The 27726-nt window shown below is 33.5% G+C and overlaps 1 long non-coding RNA gene across 1 annotated transcript; it reads left to right on the top strand.

The window, feature by feature from the left end:
- The first annotated feature begins 1023 nt into the window (after positions 1-1023).
- LOC121410867 lies at positions 1024-19570 on the top strand. Its single transcript, XR_005969392.1, has 9 exons — positions 1024-1720; positions 6035-6127; positions 9884-10012; positions 12738-12868; positions 17141-17290; positions 17654-17723; positions 18091-18160; positions 18528-18677; positions 19393-19570. It is a non-coding gene; the product is annotated as an uncharacterized LOC121410867 (long non-coding RNA).
- Positions 19571-27726: the final 8156 nt, after the last annotated feature.

Below are 27726 nucleotides of genomic sequence, written 5' to 3'. Positions count from 1 at the left end.
ACTGATATCAATATATTTAGTCATCAAGAGGTGCAAAGAATTGATTTAATGGCTAGCAAGGCAATATCAGCTAAAGTTAGTAGGTCTGTGTATATGTAAGCCTATATGTAGACTGGTCAATGTATAGAGCGTCTATGCCTCTTTTTGTTCTGATTCATCATTGGTTTGTGTTAGTGTACATCACATACTTAATATTAGAAAGACCTTTAAAAATTGCTCATGTAAAAGGAAGGGGGTAGAGAGGAGCTTTGAGAACTTTACTGAAGAGGACTAGAGTGGTACCTTCAAGAAGGTATTTAGAAAAAGGCACAGAGTAAGGTAAGGTATCTAAGGGCTAATAGTGCTCAACTAAGGAGGGATGGGGGGTGGCTGTGTGCTCCAATCTTAGTCTACCCCCCCCTCTTTATAAGCCATGCCATCTATGAAATTATCTTTGTTTCTCTCTCTCTTTCTATCTCTCTTTTTTTCCCTCTCTCTCTAAATGGGCACGTGTGGTGCCGAAATTCTACAGGGTGCTGGATGTGGAAACGTAAATTTTGCATATTTTTCTTAATTTTTGAGGAATGCAAAGTTCATATAGCAGAGATTGAATAACTTTTTCATTCCTTCCAGACCATTTGGGCCATTTATCAACTTTTGTGTCCAGGATCTCTGAAAAAATGAAGTGGAAATATAAGTCTACAACACTACAATATATTAAAATGTGCTTTTATATGACAGATTGGTAAAAATTTTAATTTCAATGAAAATATTTTTTTCTTTTGATTGATCAGGTAGAGAATATATGAAAGATGCTTATAAAAACACTTTTTCCTCTTCTCAGGCGATTTTATATTTTTAAAAGTGAATTTCTGGACCAAGAGTCAAGTATCCTCATTTTTGGGGAAAATGTGAAAATGGGCATGTGTGGTGCAAAACTGATTTTTAAAACACTTCTACAGGAAAATTCTAGGGATCAGGCAAAGGTTCAGGGTCATAATTATGTTATTTTTATCATATATTTTCTAATTCTGATGATGATTTATATACTTTTTGTGGATATATTGAGAAAATCAACTTTTCATTTTTCTGATCTCTGAAAATTTATACCCCGCTTTGTACACAATTATATATAGGAAGCATTGAATGCATGCTATTTTTTAAATCGATCTAACACAAAACTTACTTATTCAAAAAGTATTGTCTTTATTTCAAAAAATAGAAAAAGATTCTTAGTTTCCATTCCTTTGCAATTCCATAATGCAAAAAGTGGATAAAATGGTGAAATTCTACTACCGAAAACATATATATTTGCCTATATTTCTTTTATTTACTTTATGTTAGAGCGCCCTCTACTGACCACAATCCACAAACTAACTATACAACAACTATTACGAAACGGTAAACAAATTTGGTGCATCGGGTTTTTTTTTGGCTCAAAGTTATACTCCTCGTTTACTTGGCACGATTACCGTTTGTTTTTATTGATTATGGTTTTATACATACGCATTCTGAGATGTTCGAACTTGCCTTTGAAGAATTTTCAGTTCGAACTGTGCTGTGATCAGGTGATCGGATAATTGAGACGGAAATTGCATGAGAAGGCAGCCGAAGCTCCGGGCATGATCGAGTAAGTGGACGATCGTTGTTCATGGCTGCGAGTGTCACTGTCAGATTTGATTGAATCGTGGTTGATTATTCCAGCACGATTTCGTCTAATATGTGATCGTCTGTGCTGAGTGTAAGTACATGCTGTTTTTTTTTACTTTACTTCATATAATTGGAAATGTGATGACCTGATGACTGATGTTTGTTTTTATATGCTGGCAATGCCAATGAAAATTGCACTGTCACTACCGGTACCGTACGAGTTTCACTAGACGTCTTGAGGCTATCAATAATCTTGTTCATTGAATGAGTGGGCTGAGCTACTCATTCACACGTACACTAGGCCTAGTCTTGAGGACTCCATGATGATGTCTTTTTAAAATACTTTGACATACAGTACGGTATACTTCTTCATCATTGGAGTCTTAACCATGTTAACCGCCCTTCATAATGTAAGCAGGTAAGAGACATCTTTTTTATTAAAAATCACGTAAATGGTTGTGATTTTATTAATCTCTTCACCTTCCAATGCCTAATGCGTGGGAAGGTTTTTAAAAAATACACTCACACTAGTACGAGGTGAGGTTACATGTAGTATGTTATACTAACCTTGTACTCGTAGTCGTACTCTGGACCGTGTTTGACACTGGATTTCTAAATAGTCGACAAATATCGCTTCATGGCAGAAGTAATATTTGCCGAAACCCCTTGCTACCCACTGGGGCTCTTACCAGTAAGTAGCAATAGAATATTTTAAAATTTAATTTGGAAATAAAAATTGTACAAAAAAGAGCAAATTAGTTTACATGTACCTCAGCCTGGAATTTTGTGGAACGTGACTTTGCATGTCTCTTCTACAGAAATACATAGAAGCCCGTTGGTGGTGCTAATAAATTTCACAACCTTGATTCAGCTCCTCTGTAATTTTATAACTGTCTGAATTCTTTGAATGAATTATGTGGAGCGTTGTGGCCCAGTGGATAAGTCTTCTGACTTTGAAACAGAGGTTCGTGGGTTCGAATCCCAGCCATGGCGTAATTTCCTTCAGCAAGAAATTTATCCACACTCGACCCAGGTGAGGTGAATGGGTACCCGGCAGGATTAATTCTTTGAATGCATGAGCGCTGAGAGGCAGCTTGAGCTAAAGCCGGGGTAATAATAACGCGCCTCGGAATAGAATATTTCTAGATAGATGGCGCTATATAAATGCCTATTATTATTATTATTAATGTGCAATTCTTATGATTACTTGACTAATTATGGGCACCAACAAATGAAATATCTTCAAAAACATAATCCAAGATTATTATTGACGATAAAACTTTTGCAAATAATTTAAAATGATGACTAATAAAAAAAATAAAAATATACGTACCTGGAATGAAACCAGCAGTACACTAGACTTACTTATTCAAAAAGTACAAGCTTTAACGAATGTCAATTATACTACGGTCTACCAACATCTATGTACAATGAAAAGATTGGACACTTTTTGGAATTTGCGTGTAAATAAATTAAGGTGCCTAGTCTTTCCCTTGTAATGTCTTTGATATGAATATAAATCACGCACCCTCTTTAGGCCAAAAATTGATATCGTCATTGATTGAAGGGCATCTCCATGAAATCTTCACTGATGATCAAGAAAAAATACATTTTTTTTTAAAGGAAACTTCAAAGAGAAATCACTCAAGGATCTAAATGGTTTGGTAAGTGTCATACATGTAGCAGAATGTGAAATCCAAATGTATGTTATTTTATATTTCATTTGGGCAAAAACCTATGAAATACAATGTAGTTCTATTTGAATGTGTTTCATGCATATGTCTGATATTCCTTCGCACGCGAGATGAATTGAAAATAGTCAATTAAAATGTTAAAAGATAAAGGTTTCTTAGCAGACTGATGTCATGTAGATCCCTCGATCCAATTGTACAAAATGTAAATACAATGGGGTCGACCCTTGAACCACTTTGTATGACGTACATCCGGTTAGTGATGCCGTTTTGAAGAACAATTAGTAGATAAAAAATTTTATTTCACAAATACTAAAATTCATTACGTGATTATAAAGAATTAGTATACTGCTAATTATTTATAATCATGTAATAAATTTTAGTATTTTATTTGTGTTGTGTACATTTGGATCGAGGGAAGGGATCTACACTATATCGGTCTGGTGAGAAACCTTTATTTTTAACATTTTAATTGACTATTTTTTAAAACCTTCCTATACATTAGGCGTAGGAAGGTGTAGAGATTAATAAAATCACAACCATTTACAGGATTTTTAATAAAAAAGATGGATTTCACTTGATTTTTCTGTGCGTGACGGCATGTAATGAACCGTCGAGTATTGAGTGCCTTTGTTTGTTTGTCAACAAACGGTATAAGTCCATACAATGAAGGTTGCTTGCCTTCCAGAAATTTTTAAAACTTTTTATGCCCCTGCAGACAGAAGTCCAGAGGGGGCATTAAGCGTTGTCCTTGTCCGTCCGTCCCACCACTTGGTTTCCGCACAATAAATTGAAAAATATAAAATGGAATTAAAAAATGTTGGTGTGTAGGTAGATGACACCAGTACAGGCTTAGTTCGAATTTGGAGTCCGCAGGTCAAAGGTCACAGCTCATTCAATATGTGAGTTGGTTTACATGCGAGTTGGTGATAACCAAAATACGGGCTAAGTTTCAATTCCGAATCTGCAGGTCAAAGCTCATTAAATATGAAAGTTATTGAACAGATTTTTAAAAATTTTGGTGTGTTGGTTGACGATGCCAAAATAAGGGTTTAGTTCGAATTTGGTGTCTGCGGGTCAAAGGTCACAGCTCATTAACTATGCGAATTTGTTTCCGCATGATAACTTATGAAATATTCAACAGATTCAAACAAATTTTGGTGTGAAGGTAGATGACACCAAAATACAGGCTAAGATCGAATTTGGAGTTAACAGGTCAAAGGTCACAGCTCTTTATGTGAGTTGGTTTCTGCATGATAACTTATGAAATATTTGACAGATTTTTACAAATTTCGGTGTGTAGGTACATGAAGATGACACCAAAGTCCAGGCTAAGTTTGAATTCGGAGTCCGCAGGTCAAAGGTCACAGCTCATTCAATATTTGAGTTGGTTTCCGCATGATTACTTATGAAATATTCAACAGATTTAAAAGAAATTTGGTGTGTAGGTAAATGACACCAAAATACAGGCTAAGATCGAATTTGGAGTAAACAGGTCAAAGGTCACAGCTCTTTATGTGAGTTGGTTTCTGCATGATAACTTATGAAATATTTGACAGATTTTTACAAATTTCAGTGTGTAGGTACATGAAGATGACACCAAAGTCCAGGCTAAATTCGGATTCCGCAGGTCAAAGGTCACAGCTCATTCAATATGTGAGTTGGTTTCCGCATAATTACTTATGAAATATTCAACAGATTTAAAAGAAATTTGGTGTGTAGGTAAATGACACCAAAATACAGGTTAAGTTTGAGTCTGCAGGTCAAAGGTCACAGCTTATTAAATATGCGAGTTTGTTTCGGCATGATAACTTATGAATAATTAAACAGATTTAGTACTAATTTGGTTTGTAGGTAGATGACACCAAAATTTGTAGTCTGCAGGTCAAAGGTCACAGCTCATTAAAGGACAGGTCCCCCCAACAAAAAGTTAATTTGAATAAAAAAAATTAAATTCACAAAACAGTATATGCACATCCTGGTTGGTATGCAAATGAGGAAACTTATGACATCATCCAATCACTATTTTTTTGTATTTTATAATATGAAATATTCTAATTTTCTATTCATTGTTAAGTGAAAAAGCGATTATTTCCTCCCTGAACATGTGAAATTAGCATTGTGTAAATAATACTATATACTTTACTATATGTTTTAGTCAAGTTGGTCCTTACAGTTGAATCTGTAAAAAAAAGAAATATTTTACAATTCAAACAATAAAGAAACGAAAGAGTGCGTGAGGAACATCACCAACTCTCTCAGTTGCATGTCACTCAGGTGTGCATATCACTGTTTTGTGATAAATAAGCAAACTTTATATATGTTACAACTTTCTTATTTTACATCGGATTTTGATGAAATTTTCAGTGTAGTGCTAGTTTGATTTTTCTCTATTTATTAAAATCAACATTTCTCTGGGGTACATTTGACCTTTCAATATTTGAGTTGGTGTCCGCATGATAATTTATGAAATATTCAACAGATTTAAAAAGCTTTGGGTGTGTCTACAGGTAGATGACACCAAAATACAGGCTAAGTTCGAATTCGGAGTCCACAGGTGAAAAGTTACAGCTCATTAAATATTCAAGTTGGTGTGCGCATGATAACTTTTATATATGAAATACTCTATTTAAAAAAATTGTGTGTGTAGATTACACCAAATACAGGGTAATTTTGACCTGCTGGTTTAGAATTTAATACCTCATTCTTTGTAGGATGTTGGTGCATACAGTGGTAATGAAAAGAAAATTGGCAACCAGTCATCTACAAGACGCTGCATTCATATATACTGTATGGAAAGGAACAAGGTAAGTTGTTTTGCAGATATTTTGTGCCCCCACTGAATGAGTTTTTAGAAGGCACTGTCATTAAGCCTTGCCCCAGCCAGCCATTACTGTGTCTGTCTCCTGCACTGATTTCTATGCAATTGCTTGAGAAATATTCAATTGATTTTAAGAAATTTTTTTATGTTTGGATGGATGGCAATGAAATACGAGTCTAGTTTGAATCAGGAATCTGCAGGTCTGATGTAAATGGTTATAGCTCTCAATATATACTTTAAAAAAAACTTGAAAAATAGTTAAATACTCCACAGTGCAGAAACAGGGGGGTGCATTGTCTTCAGCCACTGCATTTTTTCCCAAAACCATGTACAGAAATGACCATCTTATATTATTTGCATGGTCAGCCCCCACTCTCGAAATCGCTCCTCTTTCCCTGCTTCATGCTGAAATTAAAATACAACTAGCAGAATGGGTTAAAAAGACTTACATGTATAGACAAAGAAAATTTAGACTATTTTTTATAATCATGAATAAATTAGGCAGTGATTATGTCTTACAATAACTTTGTACTTAAAGATGTAGATAAATGCATGTGATTTTTTGAAAGATGTATTAACCTCTTGGTCTTTTTACAGATACTCAAAGGACAAGTCCACGTCAACATAAAATTGATTTGAATAAACAGAGAAAAATCCAACAAGCATAATGCTGAAAATTGCATCAAATTGGATGTAAAATAAGAAAGTTATTACATTTAAAATTTTGCTTAATTTCACAAAACAGTTCTATTCACACCTTGGTCGGTATGCAAATGAGGAGATTGATAACATCATCTACTCACTATTTCTTTTGTATTTCATTACATGAAATATTCTAATTTTCTCCTCATTGTCAAGCGAAACAGTGATTAATTCTTCCCGGAACATATGGAATTAGCCGGGGGGGGGGGGGGGGGGCACTTCCATTGACGAGTGGATACCATGCGCGACCATGGGGTCTCGAAAAACACCCTTACAATGTATTTTCCATTTTCTAAAAATGCACCCCTTAACAAGTATTGCCGTGTGAAACCCTATACTTAACAAGTATTGGAAACGAAAGAATACTCTTGGCAAGTTCCTTGAATTGACCCCCTAAACAAGTACAGCGATATGTTTATTATGTGACGGACGTCGGCCGTCGATTTTTACCTTCACCTACATCATTGGGTTTAGTACAGCCCCACCTCCAACATCTTGCGCAAATCATACTCTATACACGTAGCATTGACTCTTGGGGCAAAAGTATGTCCTTTATAAAACATTTTTGTCCTCATTTTTTACACCCTCACAAATTTGACCCTATAAAAGACGTAGCTCTCCTGGCAAATATAGATACCCTTTTTTCATAGTGTTTTTGACAACTTTATCACGTTACATACATAAAGTAACGTGCCCTACATGTATCTTGATAAAGACATCCTTTTTTTGGTCGCGCATGGTATCCACTCATCAATGTAAGTAGGCCCCCCATGGGGGGGGGGGAATTAGCACCATTTATTACTAATTGATTCAGTCAAGTTGGTCCGTATGGTCAAATCTGTAAAAAATGAAATATTGTATGATTCAAACAAAAAAACAAAAGAAATAGTGAGTGATGGACATTAATCGACTGACTCATTTGGATGTCACTGAGTTGTGCATATCACTGTTTTGTGAAAAATAACCGAAACTTCTAAATGCCATAACTTTCCTATTTTACATCCAGATTTTATGAAATTTTCAGTGTTATACTTGTTGGATTTTTCTCTCTTTATTAAAATCAGTTTTTGTCTCACCTGTACAGCAGAGTGAGACTATAGCCGCCGCTTTTCCGACAGCGGCGGTGTTAACACCAAATCTTAACCGAAGGTTAAGTTTTTTAAATGACTATTTGAAATGACTATGGGAGGTCATGTAAGGTCAATGAACTTATGCCAAGTTGGGGGTATTTGTTGAATTACCATCATAACTTTGAAAGTTTTTTGATCGAGTTCATAAAACGTGGACATAAGAGTAATCAAGTATCACTGAACACCCTCTGCAAATTTAATGTCACATGACCTACATGTAGGTCAAAGGTCAATGAACTTTTGCAATGTTTGGGGGTATCTGTTGAATTACCATCATAACTTTGAAAGTTTTTTGATCTGATTCATGAAACTTGGACATAACAGTTATCAACTGTCTACATGACCAAAGTCAAAGGTCATTGAACTTTGGCTATTTTAGAGGTAATTATAAGATTGTTGTCATAACTTTCAAAGTTTGAAGATAATAGATATAGTGTATGAAATGTGAATATACATGTAGGCATAATCAAGTTTCACTGACAAGTTTTAGGTCACATAATCAAGGTCAAAGGTCAATGAATGTAGTATTGCATCATTTTATAAGTGGTGTTTTTTGTGAGTAATTATTTTATAGTAGTTTTCAAAGTCAGAACTGCTGCTATATTGAATCGCGTGATGCAGGTGAGACCGCCAGAGGCATTCCACTTGTTTGTTGGGGTGGACTTGTCCTTTAAACCCAGTTAAAGAATATCTTAAATCAATCAGAATAGGATTACACGTATACCAAAATAGATAATAAAATCATATTTTTGAACAGTGTATAAAGCACACATTTTTTGTTAATAAGATGTAATGAAGAATAACTGAATATTTCAAACATTTCATGAACTTTAATTTAGTTTTAGACGACTTTAATCTACCTAGAAAATGGTATTTAAAGGTATATTTCATTGATTTCTTGCATAAAAAAGAATGGAAAAATACTTCAAGAGCGAATGATGTAAAAATGAATCTGTTGATGTACGTGTATCTAGTTTAGAGAGATTTATGTGTTATAAAAAGGTGACGATATCCTGCTATTTAGTACAGAAGACTTGTTTAGATTTGTCAGAAACTAATCAGTGTGAAAAATAGCCACATAATTTAAACATGGATCTCAGTACATGTATATTCAGTGGCAAAATTGATTGTCTATTTGTTTGGTAACTTTGAATAAAAAAAAGGTTTATTTCCCTGTCGTATATCAACATAAGAAGATTTATTTGAAAGAATGGTGTAAAGAATTCACCATTGTGTAACGTTTGTGTGACTGAATTGCAAATTTTGATGTATTTATTTTGTTTATGCCCTACTGTCCACAAAAATTGTCCAAATTTTCATTAAGTCCCACAAATTAACAAATATTGACATGATTTGGTTTTTCAAGCAAGCTACATGTACAACATCTTTCACATTTTATTTGCAAAATATTTTCTCTGAAAAAAAGTCAAGAAAGATAACTTGTTAAATTTTATTGCATTTAAAAAGGGCAAAGAAATGTTGCACCGTAGGAATTTGAGACCTTTTACCATTTTATCCATTTTGAATTAAACTGAGATTTGTTTTAGTTATTTGTGTATTCTACAAATTATTTATCTTCATTATGCTGATTTTTATGCCCTACAGACACCTTTGAATACCTTTGGCAGAAATATGGTGCTATACAAATGTTGTGCAGCATCATCATCATCAAGTCGCCAAAATTATCAGAAAGTGACTAAGTTCTGTTGAGGATTTATGTTTTGTATTTTCGATATCCTTTTGAATTATCAAAATATCCTATACCTATATGCTTTGAATCATTTTCTGTGTACAGGTTACATTAGAAAATATTTTGTTTGTAAATGAAGATTTTTGTGAGTGAAAGCATGATTTTGACAATTCTGAACATTTTAATACATTCTGATTTTTGTTTTTGTCTCTGATATCAGAAAATGGAGGTAGTTTGTCACCTTAATTGAAGTGCAGTCGACATATAGCCGAGTTTACAGTTGACAGTTTATATCTTATGGGTAGAGAATTTGAACTAATAAGGAAAGTCCCTGCAGGAAACAAATCAGGTAAGATCTTCTTGTCCTTATTCTGTATTTCCTATCACCAACAGGTGGCTTACAAGCTACTGTTGTAAGCTACTGAAATCAGTGAACAAATGCAATTTTCGAAAGATATATCTGTAAGTTTTGTCTTGCCCACTGGAGGTGAAGGCAAGACATTAGGGATCCAAATGTCCGCCGTCTGTACGTCACAAACCTTATGACACATAACTTCGCAACTGTGAGTCACTTTTCAACCAAACTTGGATGGTAGATGGACTTTAGGGACCTGCATGTTATGCTGCACTAGGAGGTCATATGTTAAGGTCAAAGGTCATTTTCAGGTCATCGTTTAAGTTTACATGCAAGACTCTCTTATGACACATAAATCTGCAACCATAAGTCACTTTTTCGACCAAACTTGGGTTGAAGGTGTACTTTAGGAGACCTGCATGTTATTGTGTTCGGAGGTCACATGGTATGGTCAAAGTTTATTTTGAGATCAAAATTAAAGTTTATGGGCAAGACTCTTTATAATGACAAGTGTTATTCCATCCCAGTTCTTTCACAATGAAGTTTTGATATCACAATTCTGTTCACAAAATTGCTTATGCCTTGTTTTAACAAGTGCTGTGAAGGGTACCTTGTTTGCAAAATGCAATATACTTCACGAATGTGTGACACTGTCATCTCTATCATTGATATGTCTTGTCAGTTGCAGACCCTTTTACTGGGGGCAAGGATTGAGTGAATATAATTTTTTTTCATGTAAATGCACTGAATTCCACAATTATATTATACAGAATGTAAGCAAAGGAATTAGTAGAATCAGTAGATTCTTGTTGAATTTCCTTTTTTTCATATGCCTGTCTCAACAGGATGTATTATGGTAGATCACGCTCAGAGTCTGTCCGTCCATCTGTTAACTTTTCCTTGTAAATGCGTAACTTCAGTTGAATGTAACCTAGGGTCATATAATTTGGTGTGTATGATACTAGCATGAATCTCGGGATGCCTATTGATTTTTAGGTCAAAAGGTCAAGGTCACAGTGACAGGTTTTTACCTTACCCTGCTGCAGTCCTTGTAAATGTGATAACTTCAGTTTTTAACTTAACCTTCAGGCTCATATAATTTGGTTTGTATGGTACGAGCATAGATCTCAGGAATTCTATTGATATTGAGGTCAGACAGTCAAAGGTGGCATTGCCACCTTTCACTTTTCTTGCTTGAACGATATCTCCATTTTCTGCTTTACAGGCAGGCATATCATGTGCTTGCCTCAGCCACACTCTTGTTATCTTTATCTTAAATCATGAAATAAAAGATTTGGAAAAAATCCTTAAGGTAGATTGAAATAAAATATTTAGGATTGGAATATAATATGTTAACAATCCCAGATATTTTTCAGGCTTTGCTTCTTTGATTTTTGTCTCGCCTGCATAGCAGAGTGAGACTATAGGCGCCACTTTTCCGATGGCGACAGCGGCATAGTCAACATTGAAATATTAACCAAGGTTAAGTTTTTGAAATGTCATCATAACTTAGAAAGTATATGGACCTACTTCATGAAACTTGAACATAAGGGTAATCAAGTATTACTGAACATTCTGCCTGAGTTAGTTTCAGGTTACATGACCAACGTCAAAGGTCATTTAGGGTCAATGAGCTGTGACCATGTTTGGGGTAGTTGTGGAATCGTCATCACTTTGAAATTTTATGGAACTAGTTGATGAAACTTAGACATGAAAACAATTATGTATCCCTGAAAATTCTGTGCGATTTTCAGGTCACATGACTAAGGTCAAAGGTCATTTAGGGTCAATGAACTTCGATAATGTTGGGGGTATTTGTGGAATTATCTTAAATTTTCAGAAGTTTATCAATCTAGTAAATGTAGACTTGGAACATAAGAGTAACCATGTACTGTATCCCTGAATATTTTGTGCTTGTTTCAGGTCACATGACCAAAATCAAAGGTCACTTAGGGTCAATGAACTTTGGCTATGTTGGGGGTATTTGTTTAACTGTCATCATAACTTAAAAAGACCTGTTTGGATCTACTCAGATAGTTGATGAAACATAGACATAAGGGTAATTGAGTTGTTTTGCACATGTCTGAGGTCACACGATCATATATGTGATCAAAGGTCATGTTGGGTATAAAATGGACATAGTATTTTATTATATGAGTATTTTCTTTCATGAATAACTATTTAATAGCTGTTTTCAAAGTCAGTACTGCTGGTATATCAAATTGCGTAATGCAGGCGAGACTGCTAGAGGCAATCCACTTGTTTTTAATTCAAATCCATTTGTTGGTAGGATGAACATGGCCTGATGAATGTTGTGATGTTTCTATATATTAGTATGACTGACCAAATAAATAGCAAAAAAACTTTTTTTGAAATGTTGAATTCTCCACTGCAAACATTGACATTGTTTATGCCACTTTACAAGAAGGAACTGTTTAAAGTAAGATATCACATATTTTTATTATTGTTAGGTTTGTTTTTTAATTTAGAAAGTTTCTAGCCAAGAAGCTCTTTAAAGTAAGATATGAAATATAGGTTTGTATTCGTAAATTTCGAGTCAAGGAACTGTTTAAAGTAAGATATCAAATATTTCATTGGTAGGTTTGTATTTTAATTTAGTAATTTGTAGCCAATGTATAATCTCCTCAATTCATTCCCATTAGTAATTATTCCCCATAAATATATTTTTAATTTGATTGCTTTCTTCATTTCTGCCTAGGTATGATGGCCGTGATGAGATAGTGCTGAAATCTGCGACTATTTCAAGCAGTCTTGCCTGTCCAGCATTTACAGACATGACATTTGAAGCTCTATCCATAGTCAGTGTAGTGATGGAACCCATTCATTTATGTAAGAAAATAGATTTTGGAATATAGAATGAATAGGTTACTGCTTTTTCTCTCCTGAACAAAGTTCGATAGAAACCTTGTACTCACTTTTTCTGTTGGTCTGTTCGAAAATGTTATTTCTTGTTCAACTTGCTCTCATTTCTATACTTCTGCATCAATTACTTGATCTTGGGTAATACCACATGTGTGTCAATGAGGGTTATGGGGGTAGAAGGTTATCTAGGGGTCAAAAGGTCAAATGATAAAGGTCATGTCTGTTCCCAAAATGATAAGTTTTTGTTCAAATTGCTCTCGTTTCTTTATTTCTGCATCAATTATATTGACACTTGGTTCAAATGATTCTTGGGTAATACCACATGTGAGTCCATGAGGGTGATGAGTTCAAAGGGTCAAAAGGTCTTGTTCTGCCAAATTGCTCTCATTTATTCATTTTTGCATCAAATGTTTTTACATTTGGTACATATAACCTTTAAGTAATACGATATGTGTCCATGAGGATGATAAGGTCAAAAGATCATATTACATATTTATCGATCATGATATCGGGAGATTCATGAACCACCTTGTTTCAAAGTCAGCACTGCTGCTATATTCAATCAAGTAATGCAGGTGAGACAGTCAGAGAAGCTCCACTTGTTCTTTTCTATGCTGCTACCAAAGCGTGAACCATTATGCCTCTCAAACTTTGGCCCTTAGTAAAGTAATCCCCTCTGGATGTACTGTAAGTAATTATTTGGTTATAAATAATTTAGTAATACCTGGAAAATATTTGTGGGATGTGCTTTTAGAAATGGGATTTTACAAATTACTAGAATTTCTTAAAACTGTGTCATTTTTATTTAGACCATTTTTAGTAACCTAGTTTATATCAAAAGTTATCACATCGATCATCTAATAAAGAGAATTCTTCCACAAAGTCATGTAATAATTAAAACACATTAAGATCTACCAGCTTGTAACTGAGATTGAAGGCAATCTTATCAACAATAAACAAAAATGGTAATTTTATCCAAAAAAAAATAATCTTGTCTACTAGCAAGCGCATATTGAAGCTTCAACCTTAATATTTTCTTTTCTTAAAAACTCTATGAACAATACTCTGTCATATTGACCATATTTGCTGGTACGTTATTCAGGTAAATGTAAATTTGGGGTATTTTTCTAGTCTATGCTACTACCAAAGTAAGAACATTGTCTTTCAAATATTTGCCCTCAATAAAAGAAGTAATCCCTTCTGGTTGTAAGTAATAATTTGATTGTGGAAATACAATTATGGGATATGTGCTTTTAAAGAGGAATTAAGCTGTGGAATGATTTAAATAATGATATTAAACAAAGTAAAACTCTAAATAAGTTTTAAAACTCTTGAAAGTTGAATTTTTTGCTCAGTATAAGAACTCCTGCCAATAGCACACTGTAGGTCACTATGATTTATAATTATTACTCCTAGTTTGCTTGTTTGTTTATTTCCCCTATGTTAGTTCATTGTTTCTTTCTTTTTTTAATTGTATTTCAATGTTATTTGTTGTTCACTATACATATATTTATTATATTAATTGTATTTGATTGTACCATGGTGGTGCCCCACCCACAAGTTTTTTTTTAATGAAAACTTCTAGGGGCTCCCAATCCCACGTTTTTACCTACTTTGTATATACCTGTATTTGTATGATTGATTGAAATAAATTTTGAATTGAATTGAAAACTTGAAAGAAACAAGTCAACTCAATGATTTTTTTTGCTTTCTGTATAAATTGAAGTAAAAATTACAAGAAATTATAAGTTGTTATTCGATTAGACCACTTTCTTACTAGTCTACTTTTATTTTTCACATTGATAATCGAAAAATACAAACATGTTATCTTCTTCAGAACTCTATGAACAATACATTGTTACAAACCCCTCAAAAATGCTTGGAAATCTGAGTTTGGCAATTAATTTCTCCCAACTCCAAATTTTACACAATGCATATTTGACATCATTCAAAGGATCATTTATTTCTCTAAATGATACTATGATTTTTGTCTCACCTGCATAGCAGAGTGAGACTATAGGCGCCGCTTTTCCGACGGCGGCGGCGTCAACATGAAATCTTAACCTGAGGTTAAGTTTTTGAAAGGACATCATAACTTAGAAAGTATATGGGCCTAGTTCATAAAACTTGGCCATAAGGTTAATCAAGTATTACTGAATATCCTATTAGAGTTTCATGTCACATGACCAAGGTCAAAGGTCATTTAGGGTCAATGAACTTAGACCATGTTGGGGGAATCAACATCAAAATCTTAACCTGAGGTTAAGTTTATGAAATGTCATCATAACTTAGAAAATATATGGACCTAGTTCATTAAACTTGGACATAAGGTTAATCAAGTATCACCAAACATCCTGCATGAGTTTCACGTCATATGACTAAGGTCAAAGGTCATTTAGGGTCAATGAACTTTGGCTGATTTGGGGGTATCTGTTGAATTACAATCAAAACCTTAATAGTTTTTGGATCTGATTCATGAAACTTGAACATAATAGTAATCAAGTATCACTGAACATCCTGTGCAAGTTTCAGGTCACATGATCAAGGTCAAAGGTCATTTAGGGTCAATGAACTTTGACTGAATTGGGGGTATTTGTTGACTTACCATCATAACTTTGAAAGTATGTTGGTCTAGTTCATAAAACTTGGACATAAGAGTAGTCAAGTATCACTGAACATCCTGTGCACATCTTAGGTCACATGACAAGGGTCAAAGGTCAGTGAACTTTGGCCATAATGGGGGTATCTGTTGAATTACCATCATAACTTTGCAAGTTCATTGATCTGACTTTTGAAACTTGGACATAAGAGTAATCAAGTATCACTGAATATCCTGTGCAAGTTTCAGGTCACATGATCATGGTCAAATGTCATGTGAGATCAATGAACTTTGGCCGCATTGGGGGTATTTGTTGAATTACCATCCTATCTCTGTAAGTGTATTGGTCTAATTCATAAAACGTGGAATTAAGAGTAACCAAGTATCACTGAACATCTTGTGTGAGTTATAGTAGTTTTCAAAGTCAGCACTGCTGCTATGTTGAATCGCGTGATGCAGGTGAGACGGCCAGAGGCATTCCACTTGTTATGATCATGCAATCACAAAAAGAGCAGGATTCAAAAGTGTTGGTTGAAGTCTGAATTGAAAAGCTGCAACACTAGCAAAAAAGATGTTTGGAAATCTGAGTTTGGCCATTAATTTCTCCCAACTCCAAATTTTACACAATGCATATTTGATATCATACAAAAGAAAATTTGATTATCTTTAAAATGATACCGTGCTTGTTATGATCATGCCATCACGAAAAGAGCAGGATTCGAAAGTGTTGGATGAGGTCTGAAGTGAAAAGCTGCAAAACGAGCAGAAATAGTCATGAAGGGTCAATACAGAACATGATTCTTTTGTCTGTGTCAATAGAGATCATGAAATCCATTCAAATCAAGCCCCTGCTCTCAATATTTTATGTTTTGTTGAGGTTTATGTAGTTATGGTTTGTTTATGTGTTTGATTCCATGTTAATGTTAAGGTGCATGAAAACAATTCAAAGAAACCGCTGATAAACTCACTCATCACCACAAACAAAAAGAACAGTGACTTTCAATATTATTATGTCATTTTGGAACTTTTGAATTTTGACCTTGCCCCACATTTTAAGGCATTGCGCCTCCATGTGAGCCATAATCATATCATTTAAAGTATCATTTCAAAGAGAATTACATGATCTATTAATTGATATTAATTACACATTGATATTTACTAAAACTGAGGAGGGATTATCGATCAAAGTCAAAAGAAACCACTGAGAAACTCACTCATCACCAAGGAAAAAAGAATAATGACTTTCAATATTGTGTCATCTTGCAACTTTTGAAGTTTGTCATTGCCCCACATTTCAAGGCACTGGACCTCAATGTGAACCATAATCATACCATGTAGGGTATCATTTTAAAGAAAATTAAATGAGCTATTCATTGATATTTATAACACATTGATATTTACTAAAACTGAGTAGGGATTATCGATCAAAGTCAGATTTCCAAACTTCTTTTGAGGAGTTTGGCGTCGTCAACGTAGGTTTAGTTTTTTAATTGATGTTATAACTGAGAGAGTATATGGACCTAGTTCATGAAACTTGGACATACAGGTACTGGATATCCTGCCTTGGTTTCAGGTCACCCAAATTTAATATCTTCTTTGGATGTTATCTATGATTATCTTTTTACATGTTGTTGTTTCAGACACCTTTTCTGCATATGTTTGAAGCAAGAAGCACCTGTTGGACAGAACACAGTAAGCCTGTAATGTCAAGGGCTATGAGAGTTGATTCTTCCATCACAGCACTGCACCTAGAGGTTGTAACCTTTCTGGCAGACCACACTTTCTACTCGGTAAATATATAAATCTGTTTTATATTTCACATCAAAGGGGTAAACCGTCCTGAAATTAATTTTACCAACTTTAGAATTAATGAATCGAAACAGTGAAAAAATATGAAGTTTTAAAGCTGTCTTTTTAAAAAACAGTGATATGCAAGTGAGTGACCAAACAATGTTTTTGTCCTATTTCTATATTTATTTTCTTACATAGTCACATTTTAAAGATTTACATGAATGAGATCTCCATTGTATGGAATAAAATTAAGGGTAATTTTAAACAGGTACTGGATATCCTGCCTTGGTTTCAGGTCACCCAAACTTAATATCTTCTTTTGATGTTATCTATGATTATCTTTTTACATGTTGTTGTTTCAGACACCTTTCTTCCATCACAGCACTGCACCTAGAGGTTGCAACCTTTCTGGCAGACCACACTTTCTACTCGGTAAATATATAAATCTGTTTTATATTTCACATCAAAGGGGTAAACCGTCCTGAAATTAATTTTACCAACTTTAGAATTAATGAATCGAAACAGTGAAAAAATATGATGAAGTTTTAAAGCTGTCTTTTTAAAAAACAGTGATATGCAAGTGAGTGACCGAACAATGTTTTTGTCCTATTTTTTTTATTTATTTGTTTTACATAGTCACAATTAAAGATTTACATGAATGAGATCTCCATTGTATGGAATAAAATGAAGGGTAATTTTAAACAGGTACTGGATATCCTGCCTTGGTTTCAGGTCACCCAAACTTAATATCTTCTTTTGATGTTATCTATGATTATCTTTTTACATGTTGTTGTTTCAGACACCTTTCTTCCATCACAGCACTGCACCTAGAGGTTGCAACCTTTCTGGCAGACCACACTTTCTACTCGGTAAATATATAAATCTGTTTTATATTTCACATCAAAGGGTAAACCGTCCTGAAATTAATTTTACCAACTTTAGAATTAATGAATCGAAACAGTGAAAAAATATGATGAAGTTTTAAAGCTGTCTTTTTAAAAAACAGTGATATGCAAGTGAGTGACCGAACAATGTTTTTGTCCTATTTTTTTTATTTATTTGTTTTACATAGTCACATTTTAAAGATTTACATGAATGAGATCTCCATTGTATGGAATAAAATTAAGGGTAATTTTAAACAGGTACTGGATATCCTGCCTTGGTTTCAGGTCACCCAAACTTAATATCTTCTTTGGATGTTATCTATGATTATCTTTTTACATGTTGTTGTTTCAGACACCTTTTCTGCATATGTTTGAAGCAAGAAGCACCTGTTGGACAGAACACAGTAAGCCTGTAATGTCAAGGGCTATGAGAGTTGATTCTTCCATCACAGCACTGCACCTAGAGGTTGCAACCTTTCTGGCAGACCACACTTTCTACTCGGTAAATATATAAATCTGTTTTATATTTCACATCAAAGGGGTAAACCGTCCTGAAATTAATTTTACCAACTTTAGAATTAATGAATCGAAACAGTGAAAAAATCTGATGAAGTTTTAAAGCTGTCTTTTTAAAAAACAGTGATATGCAAGTGAGTGACCAAACAATGTTTTTGTCCTATTTTTTTATTTATTTTTTTACATAGTCACATTTTAAAGATTTACATGAATGAGATCTCCATTGTATGGAATAGAATTAAGGGTAATTTTAAACATTTTGTAATCTATCAAAATCTGGAACCAAATTTGGTGTTTAATTTCATATAATAGACTATGAATATTATGAATGATTGATATTGCCAGAGCAATATTTTTTATATGACTCATTTTAATCATTTATCCCTTTGGACAATTCATGTTACTCAATTCATTCATGTTCTTAAGATTATATTGCAATATGTTTCTCTTACTTTTGGATGGCTGGCCATATACTGATAAACACATTTGGCACAATGAAGTCACCATTGTGAATGATTTACTTAGTTAAAATAAGCCAGTCAAACTGTTCTGTTCAAGATTGCAAACCTCTGTTGATACCTACTTGTTTTAAAACCAGGGACACACATATTTTGTTGTTTATCAATGAAATGATCATTGATTGATTGATTTATGAATAATAATCAAGTTGCTAATGGCTTTGTGTATATGTTTAATTTCAGTGTCAGTTTCACATACATACTCAACCATGAGGGAGATATACCTTGCAGACAATCAACTGATGCAATTCTGGTTGATCTTACAAATATCATTATACAGGTAGAAGTTAAAGGAGAATGAAACCATTGGAACAAGATAGCTTGTGTGAAAACAGAAAAAGCAAAGAAACAGATCAACGAAAGTTTGAGAAAAATCAGACAAATAATGAGAAAGTTATATGCATTTGAATATTGCGATCACTAATGCTATGGAGATAGCAAATTGGCAATGCGACAAAGATGTGTGATGTCACTTGTGAACAACTCTCCCCATTACTTTAGTATATATTTCACTAGAATTGCCTCTTTTATCACATTTATCCATAAATCATGTGTTCTGTTTACACGAGGGCATGTAATACATATTTTTTAAGAATACATCATGGATAAAGAGTTTGTATCATCATAAGGAAAGGCAAAAAGAGACATTTTGAGGGTATTTTATAGTCCACCAAAGGGAAAGTTGTTCATCAGTGACATCACACATCCTTGTCGCATTGCCAATGTGAGGATCACCATAGCATTAGTGATTGCAATATTCAAATGCTCATAACTTCCTTACTATTTGTCCGATTTTTCTCAAACTTTCTTTATTCTTATTCTTTGATTTTTCTGTTTCTACACAAGCCTATTTGTTAAAAAGGTTTCATTCCCCTTTAACAGTTACATGTATAAATGTTGAAAGTTAATTGTTGCATATAATTGGTTGACATCAGATATAATATTGAAATAAACCAGCCAAATGAAATGGGCATTTAAAGTTCTTTGTTATCTGCTCCAGCATCCCCCACTCTGCAAGATCTTGAACAATTTTGAGACTATAGGTATGTATACACAACAAAAAAAGTAGGTCCCCCCTTAAACAAACATCAATAATTTCCGAACCAATTCGAGTTTTCAATATATTTTTACATGAGCGTGTAGGTAATTTTATAAGCTACCCTCTGAGTAAATGTTATGGACGTTTTTTACGTCATGCTTCAGTGAGCACCGTCAGAAGGCAAAAATGTCACTTTTCAAAAGTCACAAGCCAAATATCATGACTTTGATTCCATTTTATTGGAACTAATTCCACATTCTCATCATGTAAAATAGTCAGAAGGCTTATAAAAGGTACTTTCTAAAAGACGATACAACTTTTTTGGCTAAATTTCACGGTTGAATAAACACCAGTCCGAATTTGTTATAATTTGATATTTTACAGGTTTCTATCAATAAAAATGATTGAATATGATGATAGTTATTTTGGGGAAGAGTTTCTTCAACAGTATTCATCGTTTCACGGTTCAATGAACATTTATTGAAAACAAAAAATACGATTTTCAAATATCATAGGCAAGTATTGTTTCATTTTGGTAACTGAAAATGATCTTTTCTCAATTTTTTCGTTGTGTTCATGACCAATTAACATGCTTCAATGATTCAAAGGCGTTTAATTAAACATTCACACTTGAATGAACATGTGGAATGTGATTAGCTCTTTTTTACGTTATTGGAAAAAATGCAATTTGTAACTATGGATATCTGTCACAAACCTCCTTGCATAGTTCATTTGATGTTTAATGCATGTGTGAGCACACAATACTCGAAAATTATGCAAATGAGAAGAAAGTTCAAGGCCTTGGCCCCACTCTGTGCCGCATCAATGGTTATTTTGGTGTGCACACCTTTTTGGATAGTGTTACTCTGAAGCCATGTGCGAAGTTTTCATGAAATAACTGTTGGCAGAAGAACAAAAACCGTCCATGAAACAAACCCTCATTTCAAAATTTTGACTTCCTCTCTCATAGACTTGTGTACATTATGGGTGCATATGTTTACGAATAAGTAACCCCTTATTCAATATGGTGGAACTTTTTTTCAAGGCTGTCTTTAGCATTGTCGTTTGGCAGTAATGTTTATTAACCTATGGGCAAAATTCTGTGCAAAAATGAAATTTATTCATTTATTTATGGATGAGTGAGTACGCATCAAAGTGGGAAAATTGGTATTTTCAATGTCACAGACGCATTTTAAAGGATGATAAAGTGATTATTGGGGTCAAATTCGGTTTCAAATGTGACTTTAATTGCTCTTGTTTTTATCATCCATCATTTCTATCACCACATACTTTCCGAATTTTAAACATTTTCATGGTTGAGCAAGCACAATCGAAAACTAAGGAATTAATACTCTTTATACTGCATAAATGTATTATTTTCCTAACAATTTCTCAGGATCAGTTGAATGTATGGACAAATCAGTGGTAGATCCAGAATTTTAAAATAGGGGAAGGGGCCTATAATCGGGAAGCCACCAATATTTTCAAATGTTTATGATTTAACAAGTTGTAGAGGATACTACCATAAGCCCTATGATACGTCACAATTCAGGGGCCGCTGAACGGTTTTAAAAGTGGGGGGGGGGAGACTGGGCAAGAAGTGAGGGGGGGGGCTGATAATGCAAAAAAACAAAACCGTGTGGTCATTTTTACATTTTTGTATATGCTTTTGGAAAAAAGTTGGGGCTTTTTAAAAAAAATTTTTGAAATGACAGCATAATTTAGAAAGTATATGGACCTAGTTCATGAAACTTGGCCATAACGTTTATCAAGTATTACTGAACATCCTGACCAAGGTCAAAGGTCATTTAAGGTCAATGAAATTTGACCATGTTAGGGGAACCAACATCAAAATCTTAACCTAAGGTTAAGTTTTTGAAATGTCATAATAATAGGCATGTATATAGCGCTATCTATCTAGAAATATTCTATTCCAAGGAGCACATGAAAAGAAAGAATGAGAAAGTTTGGATGAGTGTCAAAGTGCCAATAACTAATACTGTTAAAAAAGATAAGATTTCAGTTTGGATTTGAAGGTCTCCAGTGATTGTATAATTCTTAAATTTAACGGCAAATTATTCCAGAGAGAAGGTGCTGAGGCAGAGAAAGAGTCTTGTGCACCATATGCTACACGTGTCTTGGGAGTCTTAAGAAGTAGCTGGTGTGATGATCTCAGGCTTCTAGCTGGTGCATAAGGCATGACAAGGTCTTGTAGATATTTTGGTACCAAACCATTTAACACTTTCCAAGTGAGAAGTATTTTAAATTCTATACGCTTCTGGATTGGCAACCAATGTAACTTTTGGAGAATTGGTGAGATGTGTTGATATTTTGACGTACCAGTTAAAACCCTGGCAGCTGTATTTTAAGCATACTGAAGTTTATTAACATTGCGTGAGGTTATATTAAAAAGAAGAGCATTTCCAACATATTCTAATCGAGATAGTACAAATGAGTGTATAATCATAACATAGGAAATATATGGACCTAGTTCATGAAACTTGGACATAATGTTAATCAAGTATTGCTTAACATACTGCCTAAGTTTTGAGTCATGTAACCAAGGTCAAAGGTCATTTAGGGTCAATGAACTTTGGCCAAATTAGGGGCATTTGTTGAATTACCATCATAACTTTAAAAGTTTATGGATCTGATTCATGAAACTTGGCCATAAGAGTAATCAAGTATTACAGGCCTGAGTACCACTGAACATCCTGTGCGAGTTTCAGGTCACATGATCAAGGTGAAAGGTCAAAGTTGGGGGGTATTCGTTGAATTACCATCATAACTTTGAAAGTTTATTGGCCTATTTCATCAAACTTGGACATAGGAGTATAACCAAGTATCACTGAACATTTTGTGCGAGTTTCAGGTCACGTGACCTTTCAAAGTTTATAGATATACATGTGTATGAAATGTGGATGTAGGGGTAATCAAGTATAACTGACAAGTTTTAGGTCACATGATCACAGTCAAATGTCAATGAACGTAGTATTGTATCATTATATGTGAATGGTGTATGTTGTGAATAATTATTTAAAAGTAGATTTCAAAGTCAGCACTGCTGCTACATGTATATTTAATCGCGTGATGCAGGTGAGACCGCCAGAGGCATTCCACATGTTTGAAAAGGATGTTCCAGGTTGGAGATATTTATATCTCAATAAACAGAGTAAAGAGCAAAATGTTTAAAATTTGATCAAAATTGGATAACAAATAGCAGAGTTTTTTTTTAATTTAAAGATTTTCATTATTCCAGCGAAACAGTTGTAGGCATATCTCTATGAATATTCATTAGGTGGGCTGGTGTCATGTCTCCTTTTGTTATTTTGTATTTTATTATATGAAATTAGGGTTAACCATGAACCGAAACTATTGGATTGACAACTGATTAGTATTTTGTTTATTTATTGCCGCAACTTATTTCATCATAATGGAGACACGTTATTTACACATGTATGAAAAAATGAAACATTTATGATTTCATGTAACAACATAAGAAAAGGGAAAGTGGGGATATGATATCATCAGTCCACCTGAGTTTTCATGTCGATGTGCATATAACTGTTTTCACAAAATATTGACAAACCTTAACATTCAATAACTTTACTTGTTTTTCTGTTTTTATTAAATTTCAGTATTTTGGTATGTGAATTTCACTCTATTCATTTTAAGATATGAATATTTTTTGCCCGGACCATCCCTTTAACTTTTTGACTTATTTATAGTACTTTTTTTCTTATAATGTTATATCATGAATTCCTTATTGATTTTTTATTTTAAAAAAATGCTATTGAAATTTTTTATTTGATATATGATTGACAGTATTGTTTTTAAACCATGATGTAAAACTGTTGTCCTGATCATTATTTATCATGTATGAATACATTAAAATGAATAAATAAATTGTGATACAATGATTAAATTACCGAGAACTCCATATCTCCCAAATCACAAATCTAATGAAAATGAATATCATGAACGCTTTTGGCCTGAAAGATAATCTTTTCTCTAAACAATTTGATACCAATTGAACATTTATGTGGTGTGATTCTTTGCTATGGTGCAGGTCCCCTCTAAAGCAAAAATTAAACCTTTGCCTAAATCTAACATATTAAGTGTATGTCATTTTAAATCTTATACTCTGTGAAGTTTTTTGCCCTATATGGTTTTTCTTCTGAAAACTTAAAGTTAATGAATGCCAAGGTCACGATTCCAAGAAATCATTAATTAGCGTGACGTACAGGACATCTCATTTTTTTGATCTGCAGATAATGCAAATTATATATTTGAAAATATTTCTGTGGGGACTTGTAGTGCTAAGTTAATGCAAACATTTGAAGGAAAAAAACATGTTGATATTTGATTAATTAAGTTAATTATGTGGTGTCCAACAGGCAGTGTCCCGTACGTCACAATTTAGCATATGTTTTTTGATTCTAATTAAGAAAAGTTGAATAGTTTTCTTCACACTTTGGAGAGTTCTAATTTATATAAATATACATACAAAAATTAAAGTGAATTTACTGAATCAATTTCATGTCTAATCATATCAGCTACTTATTAAGCTTTGTGACCTACGGGACAAAAGTGTGACGTACGGGACACACAATAGGATTTCTATGTAATTCTAATTAGGGTTATTTTTCAATTAAGAGCAAAGATAAAGTAAATTGAGATAAATGATATTATATCAGTGGTTGAATATTGGTAAAAGGCTGATATTAAAGTTATGATTTGTAATAAATAACAAAGGTGCATATATTAGCATACTTGTGAACATACGTTATTAATTAAATCTTTCATGAAATTGAATCTTTTATAAGGTTTTATTATGTATTGTTTGTTCATATACCGGTAGAAATATATATCAATCATAATTATCCATTTAAAACTTACTTACTTTGGTTTACATCCAGTTAATTATAATTTTTTATGGAGTGTCACTTTTCCCATTCGTTTAACATATGGAATTATTTGCAAGAAATCTGTCATAATATTTGTAAGGTCGTAAAGTGTTTGCTATGTTTTCTTTCAGTGTATGCTATTAAAGAAATATATATCAATCAGGTTAATCCATGTAAGACTTAACTTACTTTGGTTTACATCAAATGTCATATACGTCACAACGCAGATGTTTATATTTTGAGCTATTACTTAATAACAGCAATGAGATCAACATGTATCATTTGATTCATGGCTAATGAAACTTGATAAGATACAAGATGAAAACATGAGAGATTTCCAGCTTATTCCAATTCACAGAGTTATGACAAACTTTTTTTTTAAATCAGCTTTTGTCTGGTTCTGTACGTCACAGTGCATATTGATTAAAATATTACATTGTTAATGGAATTGTAGATCACTAATTTTTTACAGAATAAAGAGGGCACAACTGGCCTTCCCAAATCCATAAAAGATTCTCTGTTTTGCATTTTTTTTATGTTACACAACTTTAAAGTCTCTCTTGGACCTACCCTATAATTTAACATAGATTTGTGTCATATGAAGGCTGCAATGAATGAATCCTTATGTCCATGATAAAATCATTAACCTGCACAAGATTCGGTATGAGTCATTGCCAACTATTTTCATTTAGAGAGTATGAACTGGAGAGTTTGTACTAAAAAGCTTTATTGAATATCATCTTAATTGAATGGTTGCAATCAATCTTGATTTATTCATTGTAGTCATGCCTTACTTTGACACACAAATCACCTTTCATGTTGACACGTCTAATCCTATAAACCTTATTAAAGATCATCTATCAAATGTTTCAAATTATTAATTGTCAATTACTACTCAGGTACTGTAATGTATACTTCTAGTTCTGTTGCTCCATCAGCACATACTCTTATCATCATACTTGTCATACAGTGTATAATTTCTCATACATATATGTTCAACCGCAAATTATGAGGAAAGAGATGGGTGATGCATGCATCCCCCTCCTGAAAATTGGGAGATATAACCCCCACTCCTATCCCTGTGATACCCTTGAATGAGCCCCACATTTCATGGAAACACAAATATGATAATCATTGTTGAAAATCATTAACAATATTCAGCAATGAACATAGGTTTAGATGTCATCGGACACAAACATGGGTAATACTGTTTTTTTATACAAAAATAATATATATATTTCTTTTTTTTCTCTTTTCTACCTTTTTTTTTGGGGGGGGGGAGGTTGACAAAATAATTTGCCATGTAAAATGTCCATTTACACACTATTCATGTACGATAACCATACAATTGTCAGATTTCCAAGAATAGTTTTGAACGATACATATTTAAATTAACATTTAGAAATTTCAATGATTATGTATTTTCTTAGAATATACAGGATTGCTTTACAATATATAGATATTCATTTAAAAGTCACACGATATCTAGATTGTTTGACTTTTAAATGAATATATAGATATTCATTTAAAAGTCAAACAATCTAGATATCGTGTGAATATGTTTGCAAGAATCTGAAAGGTGCAGTTCATGTGGTTGAAGAGAATGTTTTGACTGGGTGCATTTGTGATAGAGTGTTTCGTATGAAAACTGTAAATAGATAAATAGTGCGTGATCAAAAACAATAAAACCTACGTTCTCTTTTTTTTTAATTCAAAATATTTAAATTTTTGAAATGACAAAAATGACAGGGTTCTATGATTGTTCTAAACACATTCAATCCATTACGCAAAAGAGAATACACCAGATGTGAACTGTCAGGCATCATTGCATCAGCACATGGGCGGAAATCCCAGGGGTGATGCTCCCCCCTACCAGAAATAATAGGGGGACGCAATATCAAATGTCCCCCCTACTATTTTTGATACATTATTCACAATCGAAATAATACATGTATTTTGAATTTTGACTAAATTACCTTACATTTTGGGTGAAAAAAAAGTTTTTTTTCTTTTTCTCTTCGCTTGTCAAATTTTCCAGCCCCTGGTCCCCCCTACCTTTGGGGACAGATTTCCGCCCACGCATCCGAATCACGGGTGTAAATTCCAGGGAAATGGGTGATATACCCCCCCACACACACTTTTCAGAGAGGGGGTGGCATGCACAATCATCCCCCACTTTTCAAGACAGTAACAGTATTTTTATCAAATGTTTAATAGTATTGTTAAAGGGATTCTCTCGACTGGGAATATGATTTTAACAGATAAAGAAAAATCAGATAAAACACTGGAAATGTCCATCCGAGACCAAATTTGTTGTCCTATTAAAATTATGTCAGGGAAGTAAACTTAAAGGGGTGGTCCAGGTTGAAAGTATTTATAGCTTCCTAAATAGAGTACAATTCACTGATCAAAATGCCGAAAATTTCGTCAAAATCGGACAACAAATAGCAAAGTTATTGAATTTTTAAAGTTTAGTAATATTTTGTAAAAACAGTCGTCATGAATATTAGGTGGGCTGATGATGTCACATCTCCACTTGTTCTTTTGTATTTTATTATATGAAATTAGGTT

Source organism: Lytechinus variegatus, chromosome 3 (assembly GCF_018143015.1).
Source record: "Lytechinus variegatus isolate NC3 chromosome 3, Lvar_3.0, whole genome shotgun sequence".
Classification (NCBI taxonomy): Eukaryota; Metazoa; Echinodermata; class Echinoidea; order Temnopleuroida; family Toxopneustidae; genus Lytechinus; species Lytechinus variegatus.
This window is presented reverse-complemented; position numbering and strand designations above follow the sequence as displayed.